This window comes from Pelophylax lessonae (assembly GCF_965119305.1).
Source record: "Pelophylax lessonae genome assembly, chromosome: 13".
NCBI classification, from domain to species: Eukaryota; Metazoa; Chordata; class Amphibia; order Anura; family Ranidae; genus Pelophylax; species Pelophylax lessonae.
The window spans coordinates 124,064,446-124,086,144 of NC_138780.1; the positions used below are offsets into that span (position 1 = coordinate 124,064,446).

Sequence of the window (21,699 nt, forward strand, 5' to 3'; positions counted from 1 at the left end):
AGATTTTGGTTGGCTTTAAGGGCTGTGTGTCGGCGTGCCCTCTGAGATGAAAGGGTGCAGCTGAACAGGCCCAATGCTATGGAAGTCCCAGGCTTCCATAAGAGCCCTACATGGGCGTGAGTGGTGCGCCCTGAGGTGAGGTTGAAGGGCGCAGCTGTGCAGACCTAACACAACATTACAGAAGCTAAATAACTGGCTTCCCTTAGGATGGCCCACAGTGCCCGTTGTTAATCCCACTACCGGCCCAGGTGGTGCATTTGGAATGCAGGACTGGTCATGCCAGGGGAGATCACTTCCTGTTGGCCCGTTGCTTTCCATGCATGGCCTGTTCTTTTTGGGTATCTGGGCCTCGGGTGGGTGGGTGGGTGTGGGGGTGGGTGTGGCTAAATTGTACAGCGGGAGGGTCCTAAAGAAACATTGTTAAATAAAAACCAGGAATGCATAACACACAAGCACAGGGTTCAGGAGAGCGTAATACAGAGAGTGCTGGGTTAGGACAGCATAATAAACAGAGTGCTGGGTTAGGACAGCATAATACATAGAGAGCTGTGTTCAGGAGAGCATAATACACAGAGAGCTGGGTTAGGACAGCATAATACACAGTGTGCTGGATTAGGACAGCATAATACACAGAGCACTGGGTTCAGGGGAGTATAATACAGAGAGCTGGGTTCAGGAGAGCGTAATAGACAGAGCGCTGGGTTTAGGACAACATATTACAGAAAGCTCTGGGCTAGGAGAGCATAATACACAGAGTGCTGGGTTAGGAGAGCGTAATACACAGAGTGCTGGGTTCAGGACAGCATAATACACAGAGTGCTGGGTTAGGAGAGTGTAATACACAGAGTGCTGTGTTAGGAGAGTGTAATACACAGAGTGCTGGGTTAGGACAGCATAATACACAGTGTGCTGGATTAGGACAGCATAATACACAGAGCACTGGGTTCAGGGGAGTATAATACAGAGAGCTGGGTTCAGGACAGCGTAATACACAGAGTGCTGGGTTCAGGACAGCATAATACACAGAGTGCTGGGTTAGGAGAGTGTAATACACAGAGTGCTGTGTTAGGAGAGTGTAATACACAGAGTGCTGGGTTAGGACAGCATAATACACAGTGTGCTGGATTAGGACAGCATAATACACAGAGCACTGGGTTCAGGGGAGTATAATACAGAGAGCTGGGTTCAGGAGAGCGTAATAGACGGAGCGCTGGGTTTAGGAGAACATATTACAGAAAGCTCTGGGCTAGGAGAGCATAATACACAGAGTGCTGGGTTAGGAGAGCGTAATACACAGAGTGCTGGGTTCAGGACAGCATAATACACAGAGTGCTGGGTTAGGAGAGCGTAATACACAGAGTGCTGGGTTCAGGACAGCATAATACACAGAGTGCTGGGTTAGGAGAGTGTAATACACAGAGTGCTGTGTTAGGAGAGTGTAATACACAGAGTGCTGGGTTAGGAGAGTGTAATACACAGAGTGCTGGGTTAGGACAGCGTAATACACAGAGAGCTGGGTTAGGACAGCATAATACACAGAGAGCTGGGTTAGGACAGCATAATACACAGAGCACTGGGTTCAGGGGAGCATAATAGACAGAGTGCTGGGTTTAGGACAACATATTACAGAAAGCTCTGGGCTAGGAGAGCGTAATACACAGAGTGCTGGGTTAGGAGAGTGTAATAAACAGAGTGCTGGGTTAGGAGAGTGTAATACACAGAGTGCTGGGTTAGGAGAGCGTAATACACTGAGTGCTGGGTTAGGAGAGTGTAATACACAGAGTGCTGGGTTAGGACAGCGTAATACACAGAGAGCTGGGTTAGGACAGCATAATACACAGAGCACTGGGTTCAGGGGAGCATAATAGACAGAGTGCTGTGTTAGGAGAGCATTATACACAGAGTGCTGGGTTAGGACAGCGTAATACACAGAGTGCTGGGTTAGGACAGCGTAATACACAGAGAGCTGGGTTAGGACAGCATAATACACAGAGCACTGGGTTCAGGGGAGCATAATAGACAGAGTGCTGTGTTAGGAGAGCATTATACACAGAGTGCTGGGTTAGGAGAGCATAATACACAGAGAGCTGGATTAGGAGAGCGTAATACACAAAGTGCTGGGTTAGGACAGCGTAATACACAGAGTGCTGGGTTAGGAGAGCATAATACACAGAGTGCTGGGTTAGGAGAGCGTAATACACAGAGTGCTGGGTTAGGACAGTGTAATACCCAGAGTGCTGGGTTAGGACAGCATAATACACAGAGTGCTGGGTTAGGAGAGCGTAATACACAGAGTGCTGGGTTAGGAGAGCGTAATACACAGAGTGCTGGGTTAGGACAGCATAATACACAGAGTGCTGGGTTAGGAGAGCGTAATTCACAGAGTGCTGTAATACACAGAGTGCTGGATTAGGAGAGCGTAATACACAGAGTTCTGTGTTCAGGACAGTATAATACACAGGAGGGTTTGCTATGCAAAGAGTGCACTTCTGCCCCCACATCCAAAGCTTACTCTGCACCCTACTCTCACACATCTCTACAGTCTTCAGCCACTTCCTAACCCTCCCTCAACAGCTAAACTCTGCATTCTGCTGCTTTAGCTTTAAGCCCTACTTTCCCACTGCCCTCACCTTTGCACAAACAGACACCCCCACTTCCCCCCCCCCCACCTTACCTCCGAAGCAGCCAGTCTCAGCCTCCCACTGGAATATCTAGCTACCAATAGAGCTGATACAAGGACTCACTTCCCCCTCCGTCAGCAACCCCCTCCTGAGCACACAGTTCAAGCTAATCAATCATTGACAACACTTTTACAATTCAGTTCCATAGAGCATCTGAGATAACGATAAGACAGCGCTGGCTGCAGACGTCCCCCATACCAGGCTGTTCGCAATGCTCTGTACTGCTCGCTGACATGTCTGTAATAAGATCTGACTCTGAGTGTTCTTGGCAGGCTCTGCATTACAGTGGCAGCCGGCAGCAGAGGAGAAACACAAGGCAGCGGATTTACTTACCTGCTCCTGGCTGACTGACTGCAGACATCTCGCGACCATTGACCACGCTGATCCTCCTCGCTCTGACCGGGAAGGTGCGTGTGTCAGAGTGACTGACGCACGCACCGCCCCCCATGACGACGTCAGACGGGAGTCCTGAATGATTGGTCCAGGCTGGAGTCTGGACCAATCACAGGACTAGAAGTGAAGAAGTAGGAGTGTCGGGGCACATTGCTCTGTGCCCCGATGACACCCAGAAGGCCTCCAATCAGCGCCTCTGCTCTAGCCACGTGGGATGCCAAAACCCCTCCCCCCCCATAGACTGCAATAGCTCCGGCGCCCCTAGTGAGCTTTAAAAGGTAATTTTTTTTCCCTTGAAGATGCTGATTGGGGGGGCAGCGCCCCTGCGCCCCCTATAGACCGGCCGTCACTGCCTGGAATAAAACCGTACTAAAAGGGAGATATAATGGAGGATATTACAGAGGAAAGTGTTTGCTAGTAGTCTGCTGAAATGTTTAGGGTCATTTTTAAATATTGAAATTGGTCTATAATTTTGTGGTAGGGTTTGATCTTTTTTGGATTTAGGGATAAAGGACATATTTGCAAGTAGCATCTCATCTGGGAATGTGCCTCCTTTAAGGATATTATTATATAATTCTGTAAGTTTTGGCCAGTAGAGTTGCAAATTGTTTATATAATAAAATTATGTGAATCCATCTGGACCGGTGCAAATCCTCTTTTAAGAGATTTAATAATTTGTGCGATTTCTTCTGTTTTGCAAGGGGCGTTTAATTTTTCTAATTGGATGGATGATAATGTGGAGAATTGGATTTTCTCTAGCTATGAAGGGTCTGTGGGAAGGGTATTAGAGGGGGGTTTTAAAAGGAGGTCCGAATAAAATTTTTGAAAAATAGATACAGTGTCATTAGTGTTAGTTACTGTCTGATCTGAGGAAGTTTATAGATATGAGGAGGTTTAATTGATTGATTTTATTTTCTAGCGAACATTGTGGAGTATGAATTACTTGATAGAAAAAAATAAATACATTTGCTTTGGATCATCTAAGGGCTTTTTCTGCTTTATATGACAGAAGGGAGTCTAATTCTAAACGTTTATTTGTGATAAATTCTGCTATTAGAGGGTCATGCGTGTTCATATGAGACTTTTATATCTTTTGTAGTTCATTTGTAATGGATAGATTTGTATCCCATTTTTGTTTGTTATGTGCTGCTAACTTGATTAATTTGCCTCAGATTACTGCTTTGTGTGCTAACCATAGAGTTGAAATTTGTGTATTTGGGGTGTCATTGAGATTAAAGTATTATTCTATGGCAAAAGCTACTTATTATTGATTAGGATCTGTTAAAAGGGCTTTGTTGAGTCTCCAAGAATATAGAGTGGGAAAAAGACCAATAAAGTGTGTGGAAAGGGAGTTTATGTGATGGTCAGACCATGAGCAAGAGTGTATAAAGGTGTCTAAAGAGTTGAATAAAAGGATGGGGGTACAAAATATATAGTCCAGGCGTGAGTAAGAATTGTGTGGGTGTGAGTATAATGTATATTCACAAGCACCTATATTAAGTGATCTTCAAGAATCAATGAGTTGTAAGGAATTAGGATGAGTATTTGTGGTTTTAGAGAAGGCATTGGAATTTGGGGAATGTTTGCTTTGATCCAGATTAGATTGTGAAACTGAATTAAAGTCGCCTGCAAAAATAATGTGTGTTGATTGATAGCATTGTAGAACATCCAAAAAATGATTAAAAAAGGAAGCTCGTGCTTCGTTAGGGGCATAAACATTAGCTATAGTCAAATCTCGGCCCATTGATGATAATAAAACGACTTTCTGTATCCCTATATACTTGTTGAATTTTCATGGGGAAGGAGTCATGTAATAAGATTGCTACTCCTTTAGGTTTGGAAGGAGCATTAGTGTAAAAGGATTGGTTATAAGCCTTATGGAAGAAGGTGGGAGAGTGGTCTTTAAGAAAATGGGTTTCTTGTAACAAGATCACTTTAGCGTTTAATTTTTTATATTGAATTAAAACTTTCTTTCGTTTATTGGGGAGTTAAATCCTTGTACATTATGTGAGAGAATGACTATAGCCATAATGAATAATTAAAATTTACAAACACAGCAGAATTTGTGATAATGGATTGTATAATGAATGGGAGAATGAAAGTGTAGACTTGTTTCCCTATTATATCAGAAATCAGCATAATATACCAAGGTCCTATTACACAGATGTTATATACCCGTATTATGTATCTGAGATTATACCAAAAGATAGTAACACATCTATTTTTAGAAGTTATCTTATAGTTTTTAGCAATAAAAGATGTAAAAATATGAACATATAAAATATAAACATTCAACTTTGGGTCCGGGGTGGAAAAAATCCCCAGACAACATAAAATCTGCCCGAGACTCAATCTCCACCTGACCACCCTGGGGACCAAGGGGCAAAGCAAAATTACCCAAAGATTGCAAACAGTAACCAGGGAAAGAGAGCAATCTCTAATTCTGCTGTTGCTCCCCAAAGATCACGGGATGGCAGAGGCTGAGTGGGGGAAAATCATAATGACATAGGAATGGACAGCCACAAATTATATTGGTAACTTGACTGTGCATACCTATTTGGTATAGATATAGGAATTAATGAGTATAAGAATTAAAAAAATCATCCAGTGTTTAAGATAAGGTTCTACACTAGGACCTTCAAAAAATACTATTGAAACACTACTCCTAAGAAATAATCAGGAGTGAGTAACAGTCTCTTCATCAAATATAATCTGAAAATGGGACAGTCAATGAATGAATGAAATCGTTAAATCACAAAATGGGCACTAGATGTCCCCAGAGAAGCATAAATGAACTTCTTTAACTGTTACACAACTGCTCCAAAGATATGTAAAATAAATAAATAAATAAACTGGATCTTTGTTGAACTTCAGTGAGGTTTCTTGATTAACCAGAGTAATGAGAACCAGCGTCATGTCGGAATCTGCGCCTGTCTCTGCGAGGGGTAGGTGCGTTCCAGATAGGGATAGGGCGAGGAGTTGATGGGGTAGGTGGAATAGTTCCAGGGTCCAAGAGACCTAATTTGATCAAAAAATCTTGACCTTCAGGGATAGGTGTTGCAGTGTAGGTTATCCCATTATGTGGGACAATTAATTTAAAGGGAATCCCCATCTAGAACAGATCCTGATTGTGGAAAGCACAGAAGTGATTTCCTTGATTTTCCTTCTTCTGTCTAGTGTGGCTTGAGATATGTCTGGGTATTTTTGGATAGGGATTCCATTGAGTTTAGGTTTCTTGCATTATGTTAAAATTTCTTCATTAACCACTTGCTGACTGCCCCACGCAGATTTACTGTGACAAGGCGGCTCGGTTGCACATAATCACGTAGATCTACATGATTATGTGCACACGGTTTTGGCGGCGCGTGCACTGCCGGAGTCTCGCTCCCGCTGCAAACAGACACAGCAGGAGGCAGAACGTGGGAGGAGTGGGCTCGATCACCGCTGGCCCCTGGCGATCTTCAGCAAAGCTGACAGGAGAGCCACCTGGAATGTAAACAATGTAAGACGGCTCTCCTGGCCTCTAAGGGCCCGGTCTATTCTGTAGAATTTAAAGGCATGTGCTTCTTGATTTGAGAGTAAACTTTGAAAAAGTTTAAGGGTGAATACTGTAAGGTCTGTAATGGTTTCTGGGGCTCCTCTAATCCTGAGGTTATTCCTCCTATTCCTGTTGTCAAGATCTTCAACATGTGATTGTAATTGAGAAAATGCTGAGGATAATGGCTCATGTTCCCTTGAGAGGTCATTAAATGCAATGGCTAATTCATCACGCTTGCTTTCCAGCAGATCAGTTTGAGTGCCAAGTGCAGCTATTTCTTCTGATAATGTGGTGGTTGATTTTTGTATTTCAGATTGAAACTTGTTCAGGAGTTTAGAGCAGAGGGAGTCTATTTTCTAGATCCAGTTTTGTGAGAGGACTGTACTCACTGTTTTGTGCAGATCCTGTAGGTAATTGTGGACAGGGCCAGGACAAGGGGTGGGCAGGAGGGACAGTTGCCCTGGGTGCAATGGTTTATTTCAGGGATGAGAATGGCGCCTTGACCCTAACCCCAAGGGAAGGGGGGCCCAGTTTGGCATCCTTTCCCCTAGCACAGGATGACCTTGTCCCGGCACTGATTGTGGATGATCTGTTGTGAGGAGAGGAGTAGCTGGAGAGGCTGCAGAAGAGGCATGCTGGGACTCAGCGCCATTTCCAGCCATGCTGGACCTCTCCCTGGATCTGAGGAGGTAGTGAGTGAAAGATTTCTGAGCTCCTCCTCGGTTCTTCTTCCTAATGGTCAGCATGCACAGGTGACGGCTGACAGAAGGGGTTGTGGTATAGGCAAAAACCACCGTTCTTTAGCCCTGTAAAGTGGGCTATTAACCCTGAAGAGAGCAAGGCTTCTAACAGCAGTGGCCGCTCTGGTCCATGCTGCGCATACTGAACATTTATTAACCGTTCATTGAACCTTTGGCGAACCTTTTGAAAAGTGATCCTGTTTATTGTCCATCATGCTTGGTAACAAAAGAACAGTTATACAACATAGCAGACCTCATCATGAAAATATTTGTGCCTGTATGTCTCCAGCTTTAGCCTTTTTGCTTACACAAACATTTTTTTCATAAATTGCTCACATAAAGCAAAATGCATTTTTTTTGTTAAAAAACTTGAAAACATTTTAGGTTTTCTGCAAGTAGAGGACCCAAAGAATAAAATGATAGTAGTTGCAGTTTTTATGTGACACCTGTTTATCAATTCCTATACTTTCAGTAAAAAAACAAATCCACTTACATTCATTTTAGTGCACACAAGTACAATACAGTAAATTCTCTATCTCTTCTATAAAATATAAAAGATTAGATTGTGTGGCATAAATAGATAGACTTAAAGATAGCAAAGACCTCACATTTTGTGTGCCCACAAAATAGCAACAAATTTTTGTCCAAAATTGTCCACAGGCAATGGTTACAGCTTTTTAAATTGCAGTTAACCATAAATGATGGCCCTAGAAGAGGGGTTGGCAACCCGTTGAACCCAACCTACCTGTCGATCGCAGACAGGTGGTGGGTGGATCCTGTTCCTTCCTTGCTGACCTATGGAACCAGGACTGGAGGTGGTATTTACTGGAATCCAACCTCTGTATTTTTCTCTTGAAGCAGCTGAAAGCTGGCTTCCCCTCTCCTCCCTCCCGCCGCCATTCAGGAGCAGGAAGGAAATACAGAGGATCAGTTCCTGTAAATGCCACCACCACTGTCCTTCCTATCCAGTCTCCCTTTCCTTCTGGTGCCTGGATCCCCTGTATGCTCCCCTGGTCCTCCTCCCCTTGCATTAATGCTGGCTTGCCCTCTTCACTTCTCCTACTGGTTGCTGCGAGGGATCGTTTCAGGATGGAGAAAGGGGGAAGGGGCTGGTATTTATGTCATTTACCGGCCCTTTTTTTCTGAATGAACACAGTGAGTGATTGGTACCGAGGCAGGAGTCCTCCCAGGAGTACACGGGAAGCTGGGCTTGCTGCTTTCCCTGACTGCACTTGCCTATCCGGGATCTCGTTTGATTGAAAGGCTGCCATAACAAGGGGCAGGAACATCTGCCAATGCTGCCATTGCTATGATAACCTGTAATCTAACTTCACCACCCAGTGAGTGTCATTACTGCTCCGGCACGAGATTGGGGAGGTGCATTCTGGCTAGCCAGCTGCAGCTAATCCCGGAGATACGCATGAGCGGGCTTTAGATGCTCACATCCGAGATGGTCCTGCCTGCTTCAGAGATCATGTAAGATATTACTAATTTAAAAGGAACTAGCATGAAGACACGTAGGTCAGTATACAAACGTAATGTGGAAGTAATGACAATTACAGGGGAGCTTTTAAAAAAAATGATTAGGGGGACTGGAGTTGAAGGACTAAATCACCTTCTTAAAAGTGAGACATTAGGGGTCTGTTTAAACCCCTAATATTTCACTAAAGCCCCCCAACAGGGCTGTTAAAAAAATGTACAAACTATAAAAAAATAAAATAGTAATAAAAAAAATTACAATAATAAAAATAAAAATGACTAAAACCTTTCAATACCCTATTGACACCAACCTCTGCCTTACTGACACCATCCACTGCTGTACTGACACTGTCCACTACTCTACTGACACTGTCCACTACTCTACTGATTGACAACGTCCACTGCCCTACTGACTCCACCCTCAGCCCTACTGAGACATCCACTGCTTTACTGACACCATCCACTGCCCTACTGACACCATCCACTGCTCTACTGACACCATCCACTGCTGTACTGACACTGTCCACTGCTTTACTGACACTGTCCACTGCTCTACTGACTGACAACGTCCACTGCCCTACTGACACCATCCACTGCTCTACTGACACCGCCCACTGCTCTACTGACACCGCCCACTGCTCTACTGTCATTGTCCACACACCATCTACTGCCCTACTGACACTGACTGTCCACACACTGTCCACTGCTCTACTGATAATGTCCACTGCTCTACTGACTCCACTTTTAAAGTAGTCTAAGTTTATATGTGTACAGTGGCATTTGTTTTTGATAGCAAATTACTATTATTTGTTATAATATTTTCTAAGCACTCCTTAATATTTAGGCCTTGCTAGTAAATGTCTTAAAATAAAATTAAAAAAGAATAAAGATATTTTGGAAAAAAAAAAGGGCATTGAATCCTGATGATCTTTGATCTCTTTCATGATGTTCAGGTAGATCTCCGCCTCTCAAAGGTAACTTACCCATGCCCTGGAAGTATTTCTTTCACTTCTGAGTGACCTGTTTTTTTTTTTTTTTTTACATTTTAGTTAAAAAAAAATTCACCTAAAGTGGTTTTAGAGGTACATGGTTTTTAACGTAATGCATTCTATGAACTAAGGTATGAATCCTTTGGCATGCAGGTTCCCTCCCTAGTCTCCCCTAAATACTTATCTGAGCCTGATCTTGATCCAGCGATGTGCACTTTCTTGGCTCTAGCTCTCCTCATTGGACAGAGAGGCAGCAGGGGGAGCCATTGGCTCCTGCTGCTTTCAATCACAGGCAATGAGGACAGAGCCGGGGACGGGGCCAAGCTGCTCTTTGTGTGTCAATAGGCACACAAAGCCGACTCAGGGGCGAGAATGCACAAGTGCCTTATAGCAAGCAGCTTTTTGTAGGGGCACTAGGCAGGGGGCAGGAGTCCAGAGTGCCTGCAGGGGATCCCAGAAGAGGAGAATAGGGTCTGCATTGTGAAAAATGATTGCACAGAGAAGGTAAGTATAGCATATTTGTTGTTTTTTAATTGGGGGTCTCTTTTCTATATCGGCTAAACAGATCATGGGGAAACATCCTAGATCTGTTGTTTTCCTGGCCACACAAGAAGTGCTGAGTGCTTCATGGTTTGTGCCTCACAGGTGAAATTGGGAAATGTATGTCTGCCACTCTCTATCCTGTAGCTGGATTTAAATGTCCCTATCTTCCATAAGTTACACATGCCCACGTTTAGTTGAGAGCCCAAAGCCAAGTCAGTTTATGCTCTGTTCATGTGCGGCAAGAGATGCCTAATATCTCTAAAAAGAGAACCTGTCACCAAAAAATGACTATCATATAAAGTGTATATAGCACCCCCTAGCATTGCTAGAGTGATAGTGTTTGCCAGAAAAGTCCCACAATTGTATTAAGTTGAGCCTAAAGGAGTATCACACTCATTCCTTTCTCCCATCCCCTTAAACACAATAAAAGAACAAAACAAAGATGCTGCCGGAGTTGTCAATGTCTCAGTTCTCACACCCAGGGTCGCAGCTCACATGGGCTGGAGAGGTAACCGGTAAAAATGGCAGACCCACATCAGGCTCAATGCCTGGAAAACCTGCTATATATATATATATATATATATATATATATATATATATATATATATATATATATATACTGTATATACTGGATGTATATAGTTCTGTCCCTGAAGGATTCCAGAAGTGGGCATCCCATATTAACCCTATCCCCATCCAAGTTCAATCCCCCTAATAAAATACAAAAACAAAGCTGCAGGGACAGATTCCTATCTACAGAGTGTGTGGAAAATGTGTGTGCCTGGCTGAGCAGGGTGGGGGAAATCCATATTCCCCAGCAGCTCCTATGGGGGTAGCGCTACATATATATAATGCAAATGGATTGATAGACCCTCACAGAACCTAACTGTTAGTAAATCCTATCTGAAAGAGGATCCTGTGGGTAACATGACTGACATGATTAGAATTTAAATATAAGAACTAAGAAACAAGAAAGAAACAAGTTAGAATATGGCCATCTGCATTATTTTCTTGTCTTCTTAGACCCCGTTCACACTGGGGTGACCTGTCAGGCGACCTGGTCGCCTGACAGGTCGCCATAGGTCGCCTTCCATAGAGAAGCTGTGGACCCATTCTAATAGGAACGACACAAGTCGCTCCGACTTAGAAAAAGGGTCTGGAGCTTCTTTGGGGCGACCCGGAGCGAGCTGCATTGACTTCAATGATATGAAGTCCGTGCCGGCCGCTCCGAGGTCACGGTGCGAGCTGCGCACCGCGACCTGTGAGGCCGCCCCGACAAGTCGGATCGCCCCAGTGTGAATGGGGTCTTATCATTCCTATTTAAAAGAGAAATGTGGGATATGAAAAAAAAACAAACAAAAAACAAACACACATGCACAAACAAGGTCCATAAAGCCTTCCCAGAAGAGTTGAAGCTGTTATAGCTGAAAAGAGTGGGCCAACTCAATATTGAACCCTATGGACTAAGACTGGGATGCCATTAAAGTTCATGTGCGTGTAAAGGCAGGTGTCCCAATACTTTTGGTAATATAGTGTATATGAAAAAAATACCTTGATAGTGAATATCGTATAGAAAGGTGAAACACCCAGGTGCGCCTCCACCATATAATATAAGATGACAACTTACCAGAGGAAATGGACTTTAGATTATAAGAGCCATAAACGCAGTATGATAGAATACCTTTAATACCGGAGTCATTATCCCTCTTTCCTTTGCAGCGAAACGGGAGACCTCTATTACTTTTCTTTGGTGTCCAATGGGAACACTCACATAGGGAATAATTGATGGTTCACTGGCAAATAATACATGTAAGATAAATAAAAACAACTCCCATAGTGTGAAACAATATAAAATCTATTAAAGATCAAGGCTGTCTGCTTGAATCCCGGGATGGATGTACAGTACATAACAAAAGTGAGTACACCCCTCACATTTTTGTAAATATTTTATTTTATCTTTTCATGTGACAACACTGAAGAAATGACACTTTGCTAAAGTGGTAAAGTAGTAAATGTACCCAGAACCTCTGTTAGATACCTCCAAAAGAAGCTCATATATGTCATTTGCTAAATTACGAAGGCTGCAAAAAGAGATCTCCCTCCTGGGCCTCATCGATCCATGGAGGTTGATGCACCCGGGAGAGAGAAATTACACTTTCTATTCTCCAATCTACAAGGCATATAGTAGGATAGACAGAATTCTGGTTACCCAGGCAGACCTGCCGTTAGTGACAGACTCAGATATCGGAGATTTTTCAATCTCTGACCATTTCCCGGTGTATGTGAGTATAGAATGGGAATCGAAAAACTGTAGTCCAAGATCATGGCGTATAAATGAGGCCTTATTACAATCCCCGGAAGCGGAGGGGAAGATAGATGAGGCGTTACACAACTACTTTATAGAAAATACATCGGAGTCGCTCTCACCTTCTACGGTCTGGGAAGCGCATAAGTGCGTGATAAGAGGGGTACTGATACAGTTGGGTGCACAGCGTAAAAGAGAGCGGGATGCGAAAATCAAAGAATATTTAACTAAAATTGAACAGCTGAGTAGGCAGCATAAGAGAACGCTTGAGGAAGCTCACTTGATCCCTCTCATGCGGGTAAGAGAGGAATTGAATCAGATACTTTTTCAAAAGACAGTACGAAATATGTTATGGTTGAAAAGACACCTGTATGAATATGCAAATAAACCAGGGGCGATGCTGGCACGAGCATTGAGGGGCCCAAAAAGACGAACTCAAATCTTACATCTTAGAAATACAAAAGGTGGGGAGGTTCACACTTCAGCTGACCTAGCAGAAGAGTTCTGCTCTTTCTATCGGTCACTATATAACCTACCGGAAATGGGGAGTAAGAAAAGTCCAGAAAAGGGGAAGCAGATAGAGGAGTATTTACGAGACTCGGGCATGCGTACTCTGTCAGAAGACCAAGTATTGACATTGGAAGGCGAGATATCGGGGGAAGAGCTGGCCACAGCGATCTCACAGACCAAAGCACATAAGGCACCTGGCCCAGATGGCTTTACTTTAAGCTACTACAAGAAATTTGGGGAGCGTTTAAAGAACCCCCTACTATCACATTTCAATGAGGTGGGAAGAAGAGCGGCGTTCCCGTTGGATTCTCTACGGGCGCATATTACTTTATTACTTAAAGAAGAGAAGGACCCCCTGTGTTGTGGTAGCTATCGCCCGATATCTTTGATAAATGTAGACACTAAACTATACGCAAGAATATTAGCAAATCGGCTCTTACCATATATGGCAGACCTGGTCCATTTTGACCAAGTGGGCTTTATTCCTACCCGGGAGTCCCGGGATAATACAATTCGAGCCATAGATTTAATACATCTGGCATGTACATCACGGAAGAAGATGGTTCTTTTCGCAGCGGAAAAGGCCTTTGACAGGGTGGCGTGGGATTTTATCCGGGCCACCCTGTCATATATAGGCCTGGGACCGCAAATGCTGCAATTTATACTGGCACTTTACACGGTCCCTACGGCTGCGGTTAGGGTAAATGAATGGAGGTCAAGCTACTTCCCTATCTCTAATGGCACACGGCAGGGGTGCCCTTTATCCCCGCTTATATTCGTGTTGTGCCTGGAACCCCTACTGTGTAGAATTCGGAGTTCTCCGGATATAGCGGGAATCCAATGCGGGGGGGGAACAACACAAGGTGGCCGTGTTTGCGGATGACCTGCTGTTTTTTGCTACTAACCCCTCTCTTTCACTACCAAATATTCTAGACGCCTTGAAAACATACAGTGGGTTCTCTAACTATAAAATTAATGTAACTAAATCAGCGGCACTCAACGTATCGTTATCTGACCAAGAAGAGAGAGCACTTTGAATAGCGTTTCCGTTTCAATGGGTCTCAGATACGCTCAAATACTTAGGGATACAGTTAACGGCAGATCCCGAGGATCTCTATAGAAAGAATTACCTTCCACTTGTAAGAAAGATTAAAGCAGATCTCAGAATATGGCAGCTGTTGGCAGTGACGTGGTTTGGGCGCAGTAGCGTTATTAAAATGAATGTGTTACCCCGTATTTTGTATTTGATGCAGACAATTCCAATAGCAGTTCCAAAATAATTTTTTCAATCAATTAAGGGCATACTTCGCGCCTATATTTGGGCAAACAAATCCCCTAGAATTAAGATGCAGACGTTGGCCTTACCCAAAGTAAGAGGTGGGATTGGATTCCCAGATATCCTGAGATATTACAGGGCGGTCCATTTAGTAAGGGTGGTAGACTGGCACTGCAATAAACGTACCAAACAATGGGTGGATTTAGAGAATGAGGAAACAGGACAGTTAACCCCCCCAGCCCCATGGTCGGTGTTCGAATCTAAAGACGCTATTCTCAAACATCCTACAGTGGGAGCGACTATAAAAGAAACTAAGAGAATTCAGTTGCATTGGAGGGTAGCCCCGGGTCTATTTCCGATGACACCGATTTTGGGGAACCCGGATTTTCCCCCGGGGTGTATAAATGCCAGAATCCGTAGGTGGGCTCAAGATGGTAAAAGGCGCCTATGTGATATATGGCAAAATGGGCCTATGCCCTCCCTAGAAGAACTTAGGACAGGTGCAGGAGAATCGTTAGATTATTTCACCCTATATCAGCTGTATAATTATATTAGATCAGTTCGGCGGAAAGGGTACGCACCACGAGAGCTAACAGACCTGGAAAATATGTGTAGAACAGGTAAAGCGACGGGCCATCTGATCTCAAGGTTCTATACACAACTGTCAGAAGATGAGGGAGACCAACAATTGCCGTTTATCCAAAAATGGGAGCAGGAGTTAAATACCGTGTGGTCAAAAGAGCAGATAAATAAGATCCTGAGATTAGTTCATCAATCGTCTCTAGATTGTAAGATCCAAGAAACAGGGTATAAAATTCTAACCAGATGGTATAGAGTCCCATCACTATTACACAGAATAAAAGAGGTGGTCTCAGGAAAATGCTGGCGGTGTGGATTGGAGGATGGAAACATGGTCCATATTTTTTGGGGATGTAAAAGAGTGCGGCCATTTTGGAATAAGATAGCAGTGGCTATAAAACATATAACCAATGTGGATATACTAGAGGACCCCGCGTTGTGCTTGCTGCATTTGACAGGAAGCTCAGTGCGGAGCTACAGAAGGTCCCTGACTCTGCGTCTGTTGAATGCAGCAAGAGCATGCATACCGATTTTCTGGAAACAGACAGTGATCCCAACTTACGAGTTGTGGTGTGGGAAGGTCAATGAGATTTTTAAGATGGAAGAGCTGTCCGCCATATTGGGAAATTCAGAGGATCAAGTTAAGTTGAGATGGAAACCCTGGGTGCAATACTTGGAAGCCAATTCTTCTTAAAGGGAGTTTAAGAGAGGGTTACCCTGGGCGGAGCCGGGTCCAGACTGCAGGGGACGGTCCCCATACCCCTCCTGGTGTATGGTAATATAATATGGAATACATCTTCATACGAAGAAATGTTGGGAAAATGTGTGGATAAAAGTGTAAAAATGTTCCTTTTTTTTTTTTTTTTGAGTCATCGGTTTAATTGGGGGGAGGAGGGTGGGTGGGGTTTGGTCGAATATGACAATGTTTGTTTGAAATGTATGTATATATAAAAAAATCACCAATAAAGATATAAATTATAAGTAGTGAATGTACAGCTTGTATAACAGTGTAAATTTGCTGTCCCCTCAAAATAACTCAACACACAGCCATTAATGTTCAAACCGCTGGCAACAAAAGTGAGTACACCCCTAAATCAAAATATCCAAACTGGGCCCAAAATGCCAATATTTTTTGTGGCCACCATTATTTTGCAGCACTGCCTTAAACCCTCTTTGGCATGGAGTTCACCAGAGCTTCACAGGTTGCCACTGGAGTCCTCTTCCACTCCTCCATGACAACATCACGAAGCTGGTAGATGTTAGAGACCTTGCGCTCCTCCACCTTACATTTGAGGATGTCACACACATGCTTAATAGGGTTTAGGTCTGGAGACATGCTTGGCCAATCCATCACCTTTACCTTCAGCTTCTTTAGCAAGGCAATGGTCGTCTTGGAGGTGTGTTTGGGGTCATTATCATGTTGGAATTATGCCCTGCGGCCCAGTCTCCGCAGGGAGGGGATCATGCTCTGCTTCAGTATGTCACAGTACATGTTGGCATTTATGGTTCCCTCAATGAACTGTAGCTCCCCAGTGCCGAAAGCACTCATGCAGCCCCAAACCATGACACTCCCACCACCATGCTGGACTGTAGGCAAGACACACTTGTTTTTGTACTCCTCACCTGGTTGCTGCCACACACGCTTGACACCATCTAAACCAAATACCTTTATCTTGGTCTCATCAGACCACAGGACATGGTTACAGTAATCCATGTCCTTAGTCTTCTTGACTTCAGCAAACTGTGGGCTTTTTGTGCATCATCTTTAGAAGAGGCTTCCTTCTGGGACGACAGCCATGCAGACCAATTTGGTACAGTGTGCAGTGTATGGTCTGAGCTCTGACAGGCCGACCCCCCCACCCCTTCAACCTCTCCAGCAATGCTGGCAGTACTCATACGTCTATTTCCCAAAGACAACCTCGGGATATGGCGCTGAGCACGTGCACTCAACTGCTTTGGTCGACCATGGCAAGGCCAGTTCTGAGTGGAACCTGTCCTGTTAAACCGCTGTATGGTCTTGGCCACCATGCTGCAGCTCAGTTTCAGGGTCTTGGCAATCTTCTTAGGTCATCTTTATGTAGAGCAACAATTCTTTTTTTCAGATCCTCAGAGAGTTCCTTGCCATAAGGTGCAATGTTGAACTTCCAGTAACCAGTATAAGAGAGTGAGAGCGATACCACCAAATTTAACACCAAATTTAACACACCTGCTCGCCGTTCACACCTGAGGCCTTGTAACACTAACGAGTCACATGACACCAGGAAGGGAAAATGGCTAATTGGGCCCAATGTGGACATTTTTACTTAGGGGTGCACTCACTTTTGTTGCCAGCGGTTTAGACATTAAAGGCTGTGTGTTGAGTTATTTTGAGGGGACAGCAAATTTACACTGTTATACAAGCTGTACACTCACTACTAATTACATTGTAGCAAAGTGTAATTTCTTCAGTGTTGTCACATGAAAAGATATAATAACATATTTACAAAAATGTGAGGGGTGTACTCACTTTTGTGAGATACTGTACATTGCATACATGTTCGTTTTTAACTGCCTCTTTGTAAGCAGTTGATATCTTTTATCTTTAATGCATTTTATACGATATTTGCTATCAAGGTGTTTTTTTCATATATGTTGAACACTTAATCCCTCACATTTTCCATGGAATGATCTACTAGTCTCATGATTGGACTATATCACTTCTAATTGGACTGTAATATTGATGGGACTTTATTTTTTTCTCAGTTTAGTGTAGCAATTTTCTGTTTGTTTTTGTTGTTTACAATCTTATCAGTATTGTTTTTGCCAGCGGCTTTCTAATTTGGGTTTATCTGCGCAATAACTTTGAAATGTAACTAAACAGAAGACTTACCTACAATAAATAGTCATAAAAACTGGACATATTTAGTTTAGAAAAGGTACATTATTTTTCTTAAACTAGCATAAGTTCACAAATTAGCACACAGGTTTGACAAAGCAATTTCTTTACAAAGCAGAGAGATGCTGCATGCTGAGGAAAGAACATTTTTACCACTGGTTTAACCACTTACAGCCAAAGCAAATTCTGGCATTCCTCTCCTACATGTGTTTGCTAGAAAATTACTCAGAACCCCCAAACATTATATACTGTATATACATTTTTTTTTTGTGGCAGAGACCCTTTGGAATAAAATGGCGTTCATTGCACTTTTTCATGTCACATGGTATTTGTGCAGCAATTTTTCAAACGCAAAAATGATGTTGAAAGAGGATGTTACGCCAAGTAAAAAGATATCTAACATCTCACGCTTTAAAATTGCGCACACTCGTGGAATGGAGCCAAACTTTGGTACTTAATCTTCATAGACGACGCTTAAAATTTTGTACTGGTTATCAGAGTTACAGAGGAGGTCTTGAGCTAGAATTATTGCTCTTGCTATACTGTTCGTGGTGATACCTCATATGTGTGGCTTGAATGCTGTTTACATATGCAGGCTTGACCTACATATGCGTTCGCTTCTGCGTGCGAGCACGAAGGGTTGGAGTGCTTTAAACGTTTTTTTTTTGCTTATTTAATTTTTTATTTTTACACTTTCCCTTTAATTTTTTTATTTTATTACTTTTACTCCTATTACAAGGAATGTAAACATCCCTTGTAATAGGAATAGAGTATGACAGGTTCTCTTTATGGAGAGATCTGGGGTCTATAAGTCCCCACATCTCTCCTCTATGCTGAAAAGCCTGAGAAAAAAATCGATCTCAGTTTTCCCAGTAAAAAAGACTGCAGTGTTTACATCTGCCAGCACCGGAAGTGACATCATGAAGTTGCTTTCAGCCTCCAAGGTTCATAGAGATGGCCAGGGACCAGCTGGTCCACAGACAGTTTTATGGTAAACCCCTGGCGGATTCATTCTCCAGCTCCCTTTCCCTGGTCGCATTGGAGAAGTACCACAGAGTGGAAGAGGGGGGGGTCTCCTCCCGCCACCTGTAAGAGCAATCAAGCTGCTAAGCTGCCACTATGATGGCTTTTACATGTGAGGGAATCGCCAGCTGAAAAAAAAAAAAACCTGGATGATGCATGTAGCTGCAGGCATCATTCAGATATCTCCACACAAACTCCAGAATGCCATAGGACGTCTACCTAAGGAGAAGTGGTTTTAATAAGGGCCTTTTTCTACAGTTTTTTTTTTTAAGCTTAACTCAGGTCAGGCTATAAAATAAACCATTGTGTTGCTCCTTCCCCCTTCTGGATAGTAAGGGGGGTTAAATGGTCATTTAGACCAGGGGAGGGGTTCAAAATATGGGAATACTTACCTTAATCCACTCTTCCCAGACAACTGGCATTCTCCTCCCCTCCTTGGATGTGGTTGGACCATTGGCGCTAATCCTGCATTGCACTTAAATACTGTGATAGGGGAGCAGCCTCATGGCCAGCCAAGAGGAGGTTCACACTAGTGCTGCTGTATGATGATGTGTTTTCAGTGTATTTTTGTAGTGTGACTTTGTGTGTTTTTTGCTGTGTTTGTGAAATTATTTAATGCTTCATTTTATGCGTGTTTTTGATGCATTCCTATTGAAGTTTATAGGGCAAAAATGTGCTGCCCTGCACCAAAAGAAGCACCTGCACCTTTTCAAACACTATGCTGCAATGATTAAAGCTTGTGGTAAGGTAAATATTCCTCTGCTTTACATTCTCTTTGGTCTGATTAAGCATTTAATATTTAATCTCTGAGCACAATACTTATTTTAAAAGGTTGAAGGGAGTTCAAATTCAAGCTCTGGAATGCTTTGCCTCATGAAGTTATAATCACAAAATCAACTATGGTATTTAAAAAAAGAGCAGGATTATTTCCTTACAATTAGTAATATACACAGGTATAATTGTAAAATGTAAAATTGAAAATCTTTTGATCCTGGGAGCCTAAGGTGTTTATATACTAAAGCTAGAGAGGGCAAAATTAGAGAGGGCAAAAATAGTCACAAATCAGCTTCCAGGTTTTATTGCTAAATCTTAATTAAACACGTTGATATTAGAAGCCGATTGGTTTTGCTGCAGAATTGTGACTAATTTTGCCCTCTCTAGCTTTAGCAAATAAATCCCTAAGTGTCCACTGGTAACAGCTGCACACAATGTGATGGAGCTATGAGAGGTTACACTCGGTGGACTGGACACACCTTTTTTTTTTTTTTTCAACAAAACAAATAACTGTGTACCTATAGTTCTTAGTGTGAAATCATTGCATTTCCAAAATGCAAACATGACAAGCATGATCAAAATTAGAACAAGATTCAAGTCATGCATTGCATAGTTGAATAAAGTACAAATTTGTAGAGTTACAAACAGCTATGATGTTTTAGACAATAACACATTATTCATCCTCACTTACATCTGGAGGTTACAGTATTTAATCTCAATATATATGTATATAATACATACTAATTTACCTAATTCCGTTGCTTGGATTTTAATATTCTTCTTCATTTATCTTGTCTTGTTTTTTCACAGGAACTCATGTCAGAAACCGATACTGGTGTTTAGACAAGTAAAAGCCGTATATTTGAACTTTGTTAGGTCATCAAGCTAAAGTCCACTTGACGTTAACTCACTACTAACCTCACAAATGGTCATTTATGTGCAGATTTACCTTGAACATGCTCGTATCTAGTGTGAAATCTAATAAAAATAATGCATTTTTCATTTCATTATAACCCAATCATACTAAAAGCATCAATGGTTCTTTTGAACATACATTCTTTCTGTTATGGGTCGGACATAAAAACGTTTTTTCTTTGGCTATGCTGAAAGAAGCCCACTGTTTACAGAAATGAGTCATCACAGCAATGTCCCATTCTTTATCAGGTGCTCAGTGTGAGGTAAGAACCTGAAAAGTAAAATGACCTGCTGTGCTGTCTTTTTGGCTAAATCATAGTATGTTGGAAATGCTTTTTTTATGTATTTAATTAAAAAAAAAAAAGATGATATATACAATAGTGAAATAGCACAATAATAATAATAAAAAAAGCTATAAAAGAATAACTAAAATAATATTGACTCAAGCCTTTATAGCTTCTTATTGAAATGTAACAAAAACATTTTTTTTGCACTTTTTTGGTCATTGTTCTACTGGCAGGTTCAAAATTAGTTGTTTTTTTTTTTTTTTTTTACTAACACAACTTTCAGCCATAAAAGAAAGGCCCTGTGTTTATTTCCATAATCCTTAAACTTTGCCTATAGTCGAAGCTAGGCATGTAAAATAACACACAAAAAGTAGCACTACAAAAAATATTCACTGCATTGTAATGTACCAAAAAGCAGGCTGAATAATGTGTAACACAAAACATAAAAATAATTTGGCTGAGTCTGACAAGATACTCTAATTTACCCCCAGGTGTTGCCATATTTTAAGGTCATGATGGAATATTCTTCTTTCTGGGGTGCTGACATAAATGCATTTCTCTGGCATTTGGTTGGCATTCTGCTTACTACCAGGACACTGGGAAGGGTGGGGGGTGCTGGTGGGAAAGGTGAGACTAGGAATGCCAAAGTGGAAGGAGTGGAGTAATACAGGGGGGTGCTGAAGACGTAAGAGGGGGACATTTAAGAGAATTGTTGGGGACAAAGGGATGGCGCAATGCAGAAGACATTCAGGTGGATGAGAGGACCAGTACAGGTGGGTGCTGGATGAGGAA

The 21,699-nt window shown here is 42.5% G+C and overlaps 1 protein-coding gene across 1 annotated transcript in view; it reads right to left on the reverse strand.

Moving 5' to 3' along the window:
- The window catches only part of LOC309569262 (carbohydrate sulfotransferase 9-like), a 31,186-nt gene extending 10,638 nt beyond the window's left edge, over positions 1–20,548 (reverse strand). Inside the window, exon 1 of the mRNA XM_082275021.1 lies at positions 20,455–20,548. The gene's annotated coding sequence lies outside the window, so the exon portion shown is untranslated. The remainder of the gene's footprint in view (positions 1–20,454) is intronic.
- Positions 20,549–21,699: the final 1,151 nt, after the last annotated feature.